The following is a 12,541-nucleotide window of genomic DNA, read 5'->3' on the forward strand; positions in this document are numbered from 1 at the left end:
AAATGGTAAAGAATCTGCCTGTAATGCAGGAGACCCAGGTTTGATCCCTGGGTTGAGAAGATCCTCTGGAGAAGGGAATAGCTTCAGAATTCTTTCCTGGAAAATCCCATGGACAGAGGAGCCTGGCGAGCTGCAGTCCGTGGGGTCTCAAAGCATTGAACATGACCGAGCAACTAACATTACTACTACTAGAAGGGGATGAATATCGTAACATAGGGGTGCTACAGGACTTTAAGAGGTATGGGCTAGAGACTCTTTATCTCTTGCACAATGACAAACTTTCTTATCTAAATATCATCCATACCTGTATTGAGAAACACTGGAATCTTCTTAATCTTTTGGTTCACTGGAAACCTTTTAATATGAGGAAAGCCACTGACCTGCTCCACAGAAAATGTGGATGAAAACAAGATTCTTGTGCCTAATTTTAGTCCGCTGACCTTCAAAGGCTATCAAGGACTTCGGGTTCAGTTCAGCTCAGTTCAATCACTCAGTCACATCCAACTCTTTGCAACCCCATGGACTGCAGCACGCCAGTCTTCCCTGTCCATCACCAATTCCCAGAGCTTACTCAAGCTCATGTCCATTGAGTCAGTGATGCCATCCAACCATCTCATCCTCTGTCATCCCCTTCTCCTCCCACCTTCAATCTTTCCTAGCATCAGGGTCTTTTCTAGTGAGTCAGTTCTTCGCATCAGGTGGCCAAAGTACTGGAGTTTCAGCTTCAGCATCAGTTCTTCCAATGAATATTCAGGACTGATTTCCTTTAGGATAGATTGGTTGGATCTCCTTGCAGTCCAAGGGACTCTCAAGAGTCTTCTCCAACACTACAGTTCAAAAGCATCAATTCTTCGGCGCTCAGCTTTCTTCATGGTCCAACTCTCACATCCATACATGACTACTAGAAAACCATAGTTTTGACTAGATGGACCTTTGTTGGCAAAGTAATGTCTCTACTTTTTAATTTGCTGTCTAGGTTGATCGTAGCTTTTCTTCCAAGGAGCAAGGGTCTTTTTGAATTATAATGAAATAGTCCATTTTGTCATTATATCCCACAGTGACCTGCTAGACCTAAGGGATCAAACCCAAAAGGGAATAAACTGTCAGGAAAGCTAAGACACCTGAACTTAGCTCCAACTAAGTAAGCTTGCCCTGAGATACACACAGATAGCTTCTATTTTTTTCTCCTTCACTTTTTCTTCTGATCTCATCCTACTCAGTCCAGGAAGATGACTCTTTTCATCGCCTATGGTTGGGTTATTGATGACAGTGCCATCTGCCACCCTGTAGGAGTAGCTATGAGACTGTTCCTGACCCATCAGGGGGGCCATTTTCCTAGCCATGGTGATTCCTTGAGGGATGGACACAGTGTCCTACCGTGACTAGAAGTCCTCCTTGAGACTCTTCTTCTGGGGCATCTTGGGAAGACTGTCTGATTCTTGGAAGCACAGTGCTGGAGGGAAGGAAATCTATAGGTAGCTTATTACTTATGGCCACAAAGTAATGGCCATTTTTGATCAGCAGTGAAGCTGATAAAAAATGAGAGAAAATGAGACAAGATCAACAAAAAGAAGCAGAAACAAGCAAAACTGAGAAACAGAAAATAACAGTAACATCGTTTCAGCTCCCCATTCCAACCACATCTGAAGTCAGATATCCTTGGACTCTCAAGATACATGAACCAAATTTTTTCTTTCTTTTTGCTGTAACTGTTAAAAATGTTCAAAGTAAAAATGCACTGGTTATGAACATGGTATTCTGTTAGGTACCCAGACTACAAGAATGTATCTGACTTCCTGCCCTCAAGAGGCTCAAAGTTCAGGAGCTGAGTCAGGGCTTGTAGCACAATGAGAAGCCACACCCAAGGTGGCAAATGTTAGGGAGCAGATAAGTGGTGTGTGATTTATACTTTATATTCATTTATCCCAACAACTATTTGTGGAGCCAGCCACATTATGTGCTGGTTATGGGGGAAACAGCAGTAATGAGCCACCTGTATCCCCTGTACTCAGGATAGGGTCCCTGACTTTTTAGGAATAGGAATGAAAATGATTTCATGGATAAATAAAGTGATAGGTAAATCCTACAAGTGTCTGAAAAAGAAGCAACCACTGAAAGCAAAAAAGAGAGATGATTCTTGGAGGAGAAGTAACTAAGCTACAAAAGAAAGAAGGGGGAGGAAGGAAAGAAGGAGAAAAGAAAAGGAGGCGAGAGAGAGAGAAGGAAGGAAGAGAAAGAAAAAAAGGAAGGGAAAGAGTAAGAGAAAGAAACCTATGTATGAACTATGAAAACTACCACCAATTTCCAGGGGGAAAAAAAGAGAGAAATATGTTAATAATACCACAAAGATTCAGAAATTGAGAAATCTACAAGACATTGAGAAATCTTCAAAAAAAACAAACAGCATGAAATTAAGGGGAAGGAGGACCTGCTATAGATTTTTAAATATTTAAAAGACATATTAGATACATGAATTAAATCTAATTTTTAAAATGATTTTGGAAAAAAGAAGAGACATATCACTCAAACACATTTTGCAGGCTTTATCTGAGTTCTGATTTGAACAAAGCAAAGAAGATGATTAATAAAAAATCCAATGCAAAATTTGTGAAGCTTAGGTCTGAATATAAATTGCAACATAAATGGATTAGGAAAAGGCTGGCTGAGGTATGAAGGGCGATTTAAATGAGTTTAGGAAAGGAAATCTAATGAGTCTCAAGAATAGCTGATTGGCGTGCAGCAGTTGAAGAGCCACCAGGGTTAAGAGCTGAGCGATGAGTTTGAAGAGAGGCTTCCCCGGTGGCTCAGGTGGTAAAGAATCCCCTGCAGTATGGGAGACCTGGCTTCAGTCCCTGGGTTTGTTCCCATGGAGAAGGGAACAAGTACCCGCTGCAGTACTCTAGTACCCTGGCCTGGACAATTCCATGGACTGTGTGGTCCATCGGGTCACGGAGAGTCGGACCTGACTGAGCCACTCTCACTTTTACCTTGTTAAGAACTTCTAAAGAAAAATTATTCTGGCACTTATTAAAGAACAATAAGCCCAACGTGATTCAGGGGGACTACTGCCATAGGTGTAGGAACAACAGCAATGGGTGAGGTTTTGCAGTAGAGGAAACACATTGGGCTCAACTTCAAACACAAGAAAAGGTTGGAGATTTATATCCAAGAAACAGAATGTGTACTGGGGGTATGGAAGGTGGTCAGTGGGTAGTAAATTACTAAAAAGGTAGTATAATTCTTTGCTTAAACTGACCTAGCAGGATTCTTGCTGAAGGCAGGCTAGGTAATCAGATATTTCCTGGGGGATGCTAGGGATGAAGAAGGTGATCAGATATCGCGGTGGGGGCTGCTGGTTAAACTGACTTGACTGGATTCTTGCTAAAACTGGTCAATGCTAGTGGAAGTCCAAAAGTCAAGGTCTAACTGGGAAGAGAATTCAGAGGCAACTAAGTAAAGTTTAGTCCAGGAGAGACATTCAAAGCAAAGAAGTGCCTTTTATAGGGAATAAATGCAATATTTTGTAACAACTTTAAATGGAGTATAACTCTAAAAATTTTTAATCATTATTCTGTACTCCTGAAACTAATAAAATACTCTATAAATCAACTGTATTTCAATGGTTTAAATTAGAAAAAAAAATCGTTTAATTATTTTTTAAAAAAGAGATGCCTTTTGTAGCTCATGAGCCCCAAAGCCCCTACAGTCCAAGGAGTCGCAAGAGTTGGACACAACTTAGTGATTAAACAACCACAACCATGTTATTATTACATATTTAATTTCAAAACATATTCAGAAGAATATCATACTGAATACACCATTTCATCACATACTTTTCCCTTTCATGTAATATGAGTAGCTTTCCTTGCCCACAACATCATTTTAATGTTTTTAAAATACACTTTCCATTCAGTAAATTTGCAAGACTTTATTTTTCTAATTTCTGTATTGCTGGACTTTTAGATTATTTTCAAGTTTTCACTATTTTAGGTAATTTCACTCCTATCCAAGTAACTAAATCTTTGCTCCCATCCACAATAATTGCCTAGAAATTAAACTGCTGGGCAAAAAAGCAGGTGTGCTTTTGAAATTTTTCCAAGAGGAATCTTTTTAAAATACAAATCTCATCTTGTCTTTTCCTTATTTTAAACTTTTAGGATTCCCCACTGAATAACAACCTGGCTCTTTGACACTGGATAACTGGTGTCTATATCCTGGCTCCTCCTATTACTTCTGGACCTCCTCCGAGATCACTCCCTGACTTCCATATTAAGTAACTCCAGTGACCCCAAACTGCTGAAGTTCCTGGAATATGCCAGGCTATTTCTGTCTGGAGCAGCTTTCTCTCCCCTTTTGCCCAAGACGCTCCTTCAAGACTCAGCTTAAATGTTACCTTCTCCAGGAAGCCTTGCTCTATCCCACCAACCTTCACTAAGTTCCCAGATTGGTTTACGGGTCCCGTCCCTAAGTTTCCGAGATATGCTATCTGCTACCCAGTCCTGTAGTCATCTGCTTAACTTCTGTACACAGCTCCCACCACCCTAAAACTCCTCCTTCCTCTACTACCACCACCACCACCCACCACCACACACACCCCCAGTGTACTCCTCTCCCTGCCCAGACGATGAGCTCCCAGAACGCTGGGTCCATGCCCACAATGTTCAAAACTAACTGTTTAAAAACTGTCTAACAGTTTAAAAACTGTCTAACGCTTACTCCTTGGAAGAAAAGTTATGACCAACCTAGACAGTATATTGAAAAGCAGAGATATTACTTTGCCAACAAAGGTCTGTCCAGTCAAGGCTATGGTTTTTCCAGTGGTCATGTATGGATGCGAGAGTTGGACTGTGAAGAAACCTGAGTGCCGAAGAATTGATGCTTTTGAACTATGGTGTTGGAGAAGACTCTTGAGAGTCCCTTCGACTGCAAGGAGATCCAAACCAGTCCATTCTGAAGGAGATCAGCCTTGAGTGTTCTTTGGAAGAATTGATGCTAAAGCTGAAACTCCAGTACTTTGGCCACCTCATGCGAAGAGTTGACTCATTGGAAAAGACTCTGATGCTGGGAGGGATTGGGGGCAGGAGGAAAAGGGGACAACAGAGGATGAGATGGCTGGATGGCATCACTGACTCGATGGATGTGAGTCTGAGTGAACTCTGGGAGATGGTGATGGACAGAGAGGCCTGGTGTGCTGTGATTCATGGGGTCACAGAGTCGGACACGACTGAGCGACTGATCTGATCTGATCTGATTGAATAAATGAATGGATTAGCCATCGTGTGAAAGAAAATATGTTTTCTAACAAACATACATTGTTCCTTTTTGTAATGATAGCAAGGATATTGCAAATAAAAATAGAATTTTTAGTAGGTTTTCCACAGTGTCCATTTGTGCTTAGGCAAATATTGATGGAACAAAATAACTAATTTCTTCTCCAGCACTAATGCTCTTAGTCTGAACTGATTTATCGAAGCAGAATTTAGCCTGTATCCCAGTGGCACAGTTGATAAGGAAGTGTAGATTTCTTCATTAGAGCAACAAGCAAACACGTTTAGACTTGCTCATGGGAGATTTGGAAAAATCTGCTGGAAAATAACTGAACGAATCATATTTAGCACTCATTAAAGGAACTAAAATCAAAAATCGAAATAAGCCAAGATACATGCACATTTCCTGTTGTGAAGGTTTCTAGGGTAAACCTCAAGGGATCTGATGTTCCCAACCAAGTAAACACAAAACATTGTCACGGAGTTTTAAAAGACAAGGACTCATTTGTCAGGTTGCAGATGAAAATATATTCATCTTTATTTCCTCCAAGAACTCAGTAAGGAGTAAGGACTCAGTGTGCTGTTGCTGAACTGATGCGTCAAAAGTAGTGTGCTAAAATATCAAGTCCTGGGGATCAAAGGTCAAGTAGCTGGGGCGGGGGGGGGGGGGGCGGGGAACAGAAAACTTCCAGCCTAGGAGCAAATGAAGAAGAAGAGGTCCCTAGGGACTTATTTCTTAGAGATGAGGAAAGGAATTAATATGAATTCCATAGGGATTAATACTTGTAAAACACATAGACCAGTGGTTAGCATATGACATACTCCATACAAGACTTTTCTAAAGTAAATAAAATAACTAAATCTTTATTTCTTTATTCATTTTAAAAATATCTTTGTAGTACTTACTCTGTGCCACTCATATACTGAGAAAGACTGGTTGGTTGACTGATTCACAAAAGGTTTCCAAAGTTTGTTCAACTTAGACAAAAACAGGTTTAAATGTATACTAAACAGTGACTGTAGCCACAAAAGTAGAAGATGTTTGCTCCTTGGAAGAAAAGCTATGGCAAACCTGGACAGCATATTACAAAGCAGAGACATCACTTTGCCAACAAAGGTCCATATAGTCAAAGCTATGGTTTTTCCAGTAGTCATGTATGGATATGAGAGTTGGACCATAAAGAAGGCTGAGGGCAGAAGAAAGGACTCTTTCAAGTTGAGTTGTGGTGCTGGGGAAGACTCTTGAGAGTCCCTTGGACTGCAAAGAGATCAAACCAGTCAATCCTAAACAGAATCAATCCTGAATATTCATTGGAAGGACTGATGCTGAAGCTCCAATAATTTGGCCACCTGATGCAAAGAGCTGACTGACTGCAAAAGATTCTGATGTTGGGAAAGAATTAGGGCAAGAGGAGAAGAGGGCGACAGAGGATGAGATGTTTGGATGGCATCACTGACTCAAAGGATATGAGTTTGAGTGAATTCCAGGAGATAGTGAAGGACAGGGAAGCCTGGCGTGCTGCAGTCCATGGGGTTGCAAAGAGTCAGAAAGGACTTAGTGATGGAACAACAACAAATACTCTGACCTCCTTTTCTGCATCAGAAGGGCCACTGGCTGGCTATGATCTCTGGCTCCACCAGTAACCAGCCGTGTGACCTTAAGTAAGATACCTAAAGTACCCTAATTCTCAATTTTGTTTTATGTAAAAATGGGGTGATAGTACAAAATTGGTGTTCAGTTCAGTTCAGTCACTCAGTCGTGTCCGACTCTGTGACCCCATGAATCACAGCACACCAGGCCTCCCTGTCCATCACCAACTCCCGGAGTTCACTCAAACTCATGTCCATCGAGTTGGTGATGCCATCCAGCCATCTCATCCTCTGTTGTCCCCTTCTCCTCCTGCCCCCAATCCCTCCCACCATCAGGGTCTTTTCCAATGAGTCAACTCTTCCCATGAGGTGGCCAAAGTATTGGAGTTTCAGCTTTAGCATCAATCCTTCCAATGAACACCCAGGACTGATCTCCTTTAGGATGGACTGGTTGGATCTCCTTGCAGTCCAAGGGACTCTCAAGAGTCTTCTTCAACACCACAGTTCAAAAGCATCAATTCTTCGGGGCTCAGCTTTCTTCACAGTCCAACTGTCACATCCATACATGACCACTGGAAAAACCATAGCCTTGACTGGACAGACCTTTGTTGGCAAAGTAATATCTCTGCTTTTCAATATGCTATCTAGGTTGGTCATAACTTTTCTTCCAAGGAGTAAGCGTCTTTTAATTTCATGGGTGCAGTCACCATCTGCAGTGATTTCGGAGCCCAAAAAAGTAAAGTCTGACACTGTAGTGAGAATTAAATAAGCATCAGTATAATACTCTTTGCTTTATATTGTCTGGAACTCATAAGAACTCTTGGCTAACTTTATATTATTAGGAATCCACTGATGTCTGTTTAAGGCACAAAATAGAACAGAACACTTTCTGTTTCTGTTTTAAGATCTCTTCTTGCAATTATGAAATAAATTACTGTACTTTTGTACATAAACCATAAATGTATCCTTTTACAAATAATGATCTTTGTCCATTTTTAACTTCTACCCTCAGAGAGGTAATCACTTTTATAGTAATCATTCCTTCTTTTCTTCTACAGTTTTAACACCTAAATATGCCACCCTAAGCCACATAGTTTATTCTTGCCTATTTGGGGGCTTTAGATATATGAAATTAGGCTAGTCAGCTTCCAAGATGGCCCTCCAGTGATTCTGGTCCCCTGGTGATCTCTTCCTACACTGAATCAGGGCTTGTTATGTGATTCATCTCTGGGGCTATCAAAAAAATTAAGTTCAACTTGTATCTAGGTCTTTCAGACTGTTGAAACTGTGAGGACCATGAGGAAAGTACAAGAGGCCCATGTACACAGGAACTGAAGTCTCCCACCAAGAGCCAGCACCAACTAGCCAGACCTGTGACTGAGCCACATTAGAAGTGGATCCCTAGCCCAAGCCAAGCCTGAAGAAGACTGTAGACCGAAAGGGCATTGGCCACAACTTCACGAGCAACCCTGAGCCAGGAATGCTCCAAGCCACTCCTACAGCTCTGACCCACAAAACCATGAGCAATAATAATATCTGTTGTATTAAAGCAAGAGGTTTTGCAGTAATTTGTTACAGATAAATAAATAATAGGTAAATAGATAGATAAATAATCAGAAATTATACAACGTGAATTCTTTTGTATCTTGATTCTTCCACTCAACATTTTTTAGAGATTCATTTATATGGTACTGTGTGTAACTTTATAACTGTATAGCAGCTTATTGTATGGATACATTTTAGTTTGGTTTTTATAAACATTTTTTGTTGTGGTAGGGAAGGTTCTGTAGGGCTTGAGAAGTGATAATTTTTTATTTGGAGATAGTTCATGGGCCTCCCTGGTGGCTCAATGGTCAACAATTTACCTGAAATGCAGGAGATGCAGCAAGAGTTGCGAGTTCAATCCCTGAGCCAGGGAAGATCCCCTGGAGAAGGAAATGGCAACCCACACCACTATTCTTGCTTGGAGAATTCCACAGATAGAGGAGCCTGGCAGGCTATAGTCCATGGGGTTGCAAAAGAGTCAAATACTACTTGGTGACTAAACAAACAAACAAACAAAAAACTCTGCAGTTAGGGGAAGGGAGGATAAAATAGTATTTGCCACCTTTGAGGCCAAATTTACCATTACTAATCCAAATACCTTGAATAACTCAAAACAAGAAGTTTTTGGAATGATCCTTATCTCTTTTCACTATAAACATAGTCATTCTGAGTGACAACCTTTCTTGTCCTTCATATCATCTGACATAGACTCTAGACTCCTCTGCCTCTCAAACCGAGTCTAGAGGAAAGGACAGTGTGCACGCATGCACCCGCCTGTAATATACTTTCCTCTGACAATTAAAGTAAAGCAAACACACTTTCAACCTGCTGCAGACTCAGAAAGTCATGTTTTCTTAATAGTTGGGCTGTTGATCAAGCAGGAATACTGAGCACCTCCACCCCCAGCCACCTGGTATGGCTCAGCCCCTTGTACTCTGCCACTGTTTCGGGAGGACACACAGCCTACGCAATGGAGACTGCAAACCTGTTACCTGGGGGGAAGCTAGGAACAAAAATTCCATGGCTAGGAATCTACATTACAGAAACACTCTCACAAAGCTGCGAAGATGTGTACACATGAATTTTCACTGAGATGATTTTCATTATTTTGAAAAACCAGGTCTATGGCAAAGGGGCGGTAGATAAATTATGATGATTCTTACAGCTGAATTCTAGGCAAGTGTTAAAAATAATTCAGACTGAGCACTATGAGCAGACATAGAAAGAGGTCCAACATAAATTTTACATGAAAAAAAATCACATTGCAAACAATATATGTCAATTCTATTTTCATTTAAGAAACAAACTGTGTGTGTAATGGTGTACATAAATTAAACCACTAACAGCTATTATTGGGGCTGAAGAAGGAATTATAAAAAAATTCACTTTCAAAATCACACATTTTGGACTATCTTTAGTGCTTGACATAGGACCTTCTTTTACCCACGCCTCCCAATTATTTCTACCATTAATCAAAGAGCCATGAAAACCAGACAGCATGAAAAAGATGAGCCATAAGTGATTAAAGTATATATTTCCTTTATCACAGTCCCTTTTTAACAACTTCATGAGTAATATATTTTCACTTTTGAAGACAAGAAGGAGACTACAATAATCACTTTAAAAAATTATCTGTAGTGATCTACCAGAGGGAAATACACTTATCATTTGCCTGGACAGCGGTCCAAACTTTTGCCCAAATGTTACTATACACACACACACACATGCTGGCCTCTTCTTTTGTAGCTAATTTCTTTTCAGTATATTTTGAACAGCATTTTACATTAAAAATAAACTCATAATAATGATTAAACCTAAACAGTATTCTATTACATCAAGAATATATCAAGTGGTTGTTCATAACAATTCTTGGATTTAGAGGTAAATTTTTACTGGGTTTACAAAATACCCAAAGCATTTATGAGAAATTATATACACAATGTACACACGTTTTTCTAGAAAGGGAGCCAGCAATTCTCAGATTCTCCAAGGATTAAACAATAATTAGAGAGGGAAAAAACATAGTTGAGTGACCCTATGTTATAGATGCACAAGAGACGTCATGACTATATAAACAATTCCTTCTTGATCATTTTGTTTGTATCCAGTTTGCACTGTTATAAACAGTGCTATAAGTAAATCTAGGAGTTTTCAATTCTGATATTCAGGAAAACATGAAAGGCATGGAGTACTGCAATATTATTGAGACTCCTTGTGTTGAAAAACAGTTGAATGTGCTCCAGTTCAAACATCAATACAGAAGACATTTTCTTAGAGTCATCAAAGTAGAGATTAGAAACACCTAGACACTGAATCCCAACAAGCTCAATTATACAAAGCCTGTCACTGACTGCCAAACCTAAGACAGTGATCAGCAGAAGAAAAGCAGAAAACTCAAAACAGAAAAGAAGAGAGGAAAAGATAGGAACAGTTCAGCCATTAAGAAAAGAATGAAATAATGCCATTTGTAGCAACATGGGTGGACCCAGAGATGATCAAACTTACTAAGTGAAGTGAGTCAGAAAAAGAAAGGCAAATAGCATATGATATTGCTTATATGTGGAATCTTCAAAAGTAACACAAATGAACTCGTTTCCAAAACCGAAACAGACTCACAGACAGATAAAACAAACTTATGGTTACCAAAGTAGAAAGGGACGGGGGATAAACTAGGAGTCTGAGATTAACATACATACACTGCTGTATATAAAATAGATAATCAACAGGAACTATACTCGATATCTTATCATAGCCTATAAAGGAAAAGAATGTGAATCCCTTTATGTACACCTGAATCTAATACAACATTGGAAACCAACTATACTTTAAAAAAAAAGAAATGGAAAAAAAGATAGGCACAGGATGGGGGAAAAGAAAGAAATTAGTGCAGTTTTTTGAAATTACATCCGTTTTTTGACTGAGTCAGCCTTCCTTCCTTTTTACCTTCTTCTCCTAAGAGCACCTGCCTTTCCCTTTGGGGAACGGCCCCACGTCCATCACAGGTGGTATTGGTACATCTGTCAGTCAACAGTACCCAGCTCACTCTGGTCAAAGGAGTGAACTGCTGTAAGCTAGACCAAAAAACTTCTCTCATCCAGAAAGCTGAATCTCCTACAGAAATCCCAGGAAGGAGGACAACTGGAGCTGAGTCATCTAATAACAGTACCCTATAAAATCAACCCATGGGTTCCTGCTACAGAGATTCCCCCAAGAACCCCAGGTTCCTGCCCTTCCCCAGATATGATTATTCAACTCTTCCTTCTGGTCTCCAAGTCTCAACAATATTCTTCCAGTTAACTCCTTCTTTTTGCTTTAGTTAGTGAGAGTCAGTGTCTATTGTTTGCAACAATGAAAACACAAGTCCTAATACAGTTAGAATTAGACCCATGGATATAGTGATAATACTTGGCCCATGGCCCACCCTTTGATTTTTTTTTTTTTTTTTTTTTGCTGTTTAAAACACAGACACAGGCCCAATAATGCCAAGATACCTGCTAAGGTCGCACAGCTACTGATGACAGAGGCAGGACCAGGCACAGATCTGTCCTCAATAGAATATAAAAGTCTTAAGAACAGAAACAGGATCTTGTTTCACGGTGAGAACCCCATCCCTAAAACAGAGGGGTGGACAACTTAGTTAGTCAATAAAATGAATGCTGTTACTGTTGTGTAGTCATTGTTTTTGTTTCTCAACTTAAACACAAGGAGAAGTGTCCAAGATATACTATTAAATTCAAAAACACACTTTGCAAAATTCTATGTACTGTGTGATCTTATCTTTGTCATCTGAAAATGTACTGTAATATTTATAATTGCATTGTGTAAAAAAAAATTACCTGGAATTAGGTTCCCCCATTCTAACTGTTAAGAGTGGTCATCTCTGGGAGAAGAAAAGAAAAAAGCATTTTTTAAAAAATGTTTCAGTGTTATTTGAATCTTTGCAGCTTAAATATATCACTTTGTGATTAGAAAATAATTGCTTAAATTCAGGAAAGGGAATAAGGAAAAAGATAGAAAAAAGGATGAAAAAGACATAAGGATAAGAAAGATGAGAAGGAAGAAAGTAAAAAAGGAGGAAACAGAAGAGGATTAGAAGGCAGTGACATTCCCTCGGGCACTCTGCCATGGACTCTTTGGTG

Source organism: Bos indicus, chromosome 22, assembly GCF_029378745.1.
Source record: "Bos indicus isolate NIAB-ARS_2022 breed Sahiwal x Tharparkar chromosome 22, NIAB-ARS_B.indTharparkar_mat_pri_1.0, whole genome shotgun sequence".
NCBI lineage: Eukaryota > Metazoa > Chordata > Mammalia > Artiodactyla > Bovidae > Bos > Bos indicus.